The 5,095-nt window shown below is 37.4% G+C and overlaps 1 protein-coding gene across 2 annotated transcripts in view; it reads right to left on the bottom strand.

Moving 5' to 3' along the window:
- LOC128248031 (CLIP domain-containing serine protease B4-like) overlaps positions 1 to 5,095 on the bottom strand; it is a 69,237-nt gene that overhangs the window by 24,768 nt on the left and 39,374 nt on the right. For both annotated transcript variants that reach the window (XM_052968438.1, XM_052968437.1), the window contains one exon: positions 4,686 to 4,835. The gene's annotated coding sequence lies outside the window, so the exon portion shown is untranslated. The remainder of the gene's footprint in view (positions 1 to 4,685; positions 4,836 to 5,095) is intronic.

The raw sequence follows: 5,095 nt of genomic DNA on the forward strand, positions 1-5,095 counted from the left end.
ACACACACACACACACACACACACACACACACACACACACACACACACAAATTGTTATTAATGCAAACAAATTTAAGAATGGAAATGAAGCTGAAGACGCGCAGAATATAAATTAGAATTAATTTGAATTCAATTATATTTTAAAATGTAGGAATGCACTTCATCGGTTTCACATTAGATTTTCACAAACTGTATAATCTATGGGGTTACATGACAAATTGTGTCTATTCTGGCCGTCGATATAAAAACAGGTTGTTTATAAAGTAGAAATGTGGTTAAGAACGCTATTAAACATCAGCAGGATATCCGGTTGTAATCCGCCTAAAACGTAGCTGTAAATTGTTATTGATGATATTATTATCGGTTTTAAAGCGTGGTATTTGATTTGTTCTGGAGATTAACCTTTCATGCAAGAAATGATATTGCTATCCAATAATTTTATGGATTCTCGTATCAAATCCACCGCAGTACAGATATATACTCTGTATATATTGTGTACAATAATCTCTCGCCATATCGCGGTTCACGTATCGAGGTTTATTATTTAAGCTTACGTCGATTCCACCGTGGTGTTATTTTGCATTTATAATAAAATAAATATATATTGGGGTGGCGAGCTGGTAGAATCGTTAGCACGCTAGGCGAAATGCTTAGCGGTATTTCGTCAGAGTTCAAATTGCGCTGGGGTCGACTTTGCCTTTCATCCTTTCGGGGTCGATTAAATGAGCACCGGTTACGCACAGGGCTCGATCTAATCGACGTAATCCCTTTGTCTGTCCTTATTTGTCCCCTCTATGTTTAGTCCATGTGGGCAATAATGAAATAAATGAAACAAATATATACAAATGATAAAAATAAAAAAAATACACAGTACAGTACTGTTTCTACTTCGCACATTTTCAAATATCGCGGGGGGGAGGTGGAACGTAGCACCCACGATAGTTGAGGGATTACTGTATTGCATATTTCCATTGTGTAAATGGCGTTCTTTTACCTGTTTCAGTCATTTGACTGCGGCCATGCTAGAGCAACGCTTTAGTCGAGCAAATCGACCCCCAGGACTTATTATTTGTAAGCCTAGTACTTATTCTATCGGTCACTTTTGCCGAACCGCTAGGTTACGGGGGACGTAAACACACAAGAACTGGCACACAAATATATACATATACATACATACATATATATATATATATATATATATATATGCGAGTAAAAATAAATACAAAAAAAGGGGTTTTGTATGATTGTGTATAGAGGAATATATTATTTTGTTTAAAAGAGTTCCAACACTATCTGTTTTTTATGTTTTATTTATATTCCTTGTGGTATTTCATATTTTCTATACTTTGTAGTATTTCATCATGGCCGGTATGACACGACGGGCTTCTTTCAGTTTCCGTCTACTAAATTCATTCACGAGGCTTTAGTCGGCCCGAGGCTATAGTAGAAGACACTTGGTCAAGGTGCCACTCAGTGGGACTGAACACCGAACCATGTGGTTGGTAAACAAGCTACTTATCATACAGCCAGCCACTCCTGCGCCGAAAACATAATTCCCGCATATTTCTAAATCAAATATGGACGCAAAATCACATAAATGTGAAAACAACCTTTTTGTTTTTAATTCTGGATAGTTTTAAGTTCTTCAGATAACTCGAAAATGAGCAGAAGCTGGAGATTCGTGAGGTAAGTCAGCGATGGAAATAACACTATTCTTATTAATGTGTGGAATCTTAGAGTGAAGGGGAAACTCATACATCAAAATATTGGTTTCAAAATTTGGCAAATGGCCAGCAATTTCGAGGGATGGAGAGGGTGGCTAGTCGATTCCATCGACTCCAGTTCTCAATTGGTACTTGTTTTATAGTCCCAAAACGATGAAAGGCAAAGTCGACCTTGGCGAAATTTGAACTAAGAACGTGGAGATGGAAGAAATGCCGCTAAGCATTTTCCCCGGCGTGCTAACGGTTCTGCCAGCTTGCCGAATTGTTATACTTGCTGTGATACTAAGTGTTGCGATGATCCCCAGCACTAGCGTAGCCAGAGTGTCTGCTGCTCGGGGCTGCCCTTCCGTTTTCCGAATCCAGACACCACAGAAAGCACATAATGTCTACAGCAGACTCACAAGTGGTGCCCCTTTAATAGTGCCACCCGGGGTGGACCGCCCCTACCGCTACGCTAGTGATCCCTAGTTGATTGATTTGACAGAAAAGCTTTACCCATCATCACCTTCGTAATTCTAAACATCGTCATATCAGCTTCACAGGAGACTCAATGTTTTTCATTCAACCAACAGAAGAAAATAAAGAAATAATAAAGGCTTCCAGATCTTGAATATCCCGCATAAATTCATGCATTCGCAAAGCAGTATTCTTCAAGATGTCTGCTGCTCGGGGCTGACCTTCCGTTTGCCGAATCCAGACACCACAGAAAGCACATAATGTCTACAGCAGACCCACAAGTGGTGCCCCTTTTATAGTGTCACCCGGGGTGGACCGCCCCTACCGCTACGCTAGTGATCCCTAGTTGATTGATTTGACAGAAAAGCTTTACCCATCATCACCTTCGTAATTCTAAACATCGTCATATCAGCTTCACAGGAGACTCAATGTTTTTCATTCAACCAACAGAAGAAAATAAAGAAATAATAAAGGCGTCCAGATCTTGAATATCCCGCATAAATTCATGCATTCGCAAAGCAGTATTCTTCAAGATGTTGTTCAGCAACTAATCAATGTCACTGGGATTCATTGATTGACGTGAAGAAAATATAAATACTCAGGAAACTGAATTCCTCAACATCGGAAGGACTCACCGGATTATATGAGTGGAACTCGGAGTATAACGGCATCCTCTCTGTTGGTGCAACCAATGAGATTCGAGATCGCAATTACATATGGTCTAATCTTCTTAACCGTTTGCCATGTGCCATTACATAACTATGGTTAATCTAAATTATGTAACAGAATTATTGGGGAAATTAAGTCTGTGTGGTGATCGATTTGACGGTTCCAAGGAATTTAAAATTCTGCAGGTTAATGAACTATTTCTTCCTGATCCACAACACTGTCTATTGATCTGTCGGTTTTGATCTCTAGGTATTGATTTATAGGTATTGATTTGTAACTATGACTATTTCTTGGAAGCACCGACAGCAGCTGCCAGTTGATGGTATTTCCCAAGCATTTTGCTTTCTGCACACCCACTTGTATATTAGTTAATGTAGGTTGGAGGAACATTTTCGATATCAATTCTTGAGTTGTAACCATTACACACATAAGAGCTGTGTCGACGGCATCTTTTCTGACGGAAGAGTCATTCTTGTTCTGTTTGTAACAAAGTTTTCTTCTAAAACGACGGACAACTATTCATTGAAAAAATTGTCTCTCATGCTTGTAGACAGTTTGATAATTTTAACTTCCGTCCACTGAGATGACTATTGGAAGCAAACATGAATATCATCAGTCAGCATTTTGTCTTTTTGGAATCACTAGAAGAGTTTGAGAAAATCACAGTAGTTCTTTTGTCACTCAAGTCCTGCCCAGTGTTGAACATTCGTTTCCGACACTCATTTGGAATCACTTAAGAACACTGTACAGTTCCTAAATTCTTCGGAATGTTGCAAACAGTTGCCTTATTCGTGCCATAGTCTTCGGACAGACGTGTCACAATCTGTGAACTGCCTATAAAAATAGACTGCAGATAGAATGCATCAGAGAAGATCGTGGAAGAATTTGGGTTACTGAACATTTGTAAATAGACACCTTGAAAAGATAGTCGATGTTCAACATAAAAGAACCTGTTACCTGTTGTGGAACGTAACTAACATGTGTGTATAAAAAGTTCCTTCTAATATAGGCACAAGGCCTGGAATTTTTGTGGAAGGGGCAAGTCGATTACATCGATCCCAAATTCTACTGGTACTTATTTTATCGACCCCGAAAAAATGGAAGACAAAGTTGTCTCCGATGACAATGTGAATTCAGAGGGTAAAGACGGACGAAATACCGCTAAGCATTTTGCCCAGCGAGGTAACAATTCTGTCAACTCACCTACTTACAATCATGAATAGTGGCACCACAATAATCCGGATGCCAAACGTCCAACCTTGTTCATTGTTTACTCAGGAATATTTCTTGGTCAAAGAGATACACTGGTAACACACTGGCAGAAATTCCAACGACAGTAATAACTATAAACGTCGTAGATTTTAAAATGCGATACAATTTAAAATATATCTAACCATAGCATTTGAAAATAAAGGAACCTTACTATTATATAAAGTAAAATTTATGCTAGTTTTCTTTACTTGACAAGTGTCAAAATTTATTACTTCTTTTCCTGTCTGCAAAAGAGAAGTGATTGCTGGTCGTTATAATAATCGTAGAGAAAAAGATAGGACAATAATGTCTGATTTTATAAGATATATATATCTGCTGAAATAAAATAGTGAACAAGTTGTGAAATTTTCATGACATTTACGTTAGTTATATAGATATATGCTAACGCTTCCAAACACTTGTAATCATTAAGCTTTAACATGAAATAACTCGCACTCTCTGACTAAAATATATTTATTTTATTGAATATAATCAAGGTTATCTCACACGATAGCATCGCTCATTCTCCATATTGAAATAAAATACAAAAGCAAAACCTAGTAACAAAAATACTGCAATATTTACCTTGTTTCTCTCCGATCAAAGTTGATTTAACGTAGTTTACTGTCTTCCCGCCAGCAATGTATCTCTATATTCTGCTAACGAATCACTTCTTTAAGTAGATATTTATTTGATTCCTGTTTGCTAGTTGCTTTTTGTTTTTGTTCTTATTTGCTTTGAAAATATATGAAATTGTATATGTTTAATGACTTGAGGTAACATGAGTGTTTGCAACATATAAATTAAAGCATCGTGGTACTTATGAGCGAACACGTATATGTGGGAGCACATGCATGGTGTTTTGGGGTGTGTATGCATGCATATATACACACACACAAACATATATGTACACATACATACATACATACATACATACACATACACACAACACATGCATATATATATATATATATATATATATATATATATATATA

This window comes from Octopus bimaculoides, chromosome 6 (genome assembly GCF_001194135.2).
Source record: "Octopus bimaculoides isolate UCB-OBI-ISO-001 chromosome 6, ASM119413v2, whole genome shotgun sequence".
NCBI classification, from domain to species: domain Eukaryota; kingdom Metazoa; phylum Mollusca; class Cephalopoda; order Octopoda; family Octopodidae; genus Octopus; species Octopus bimaculoides.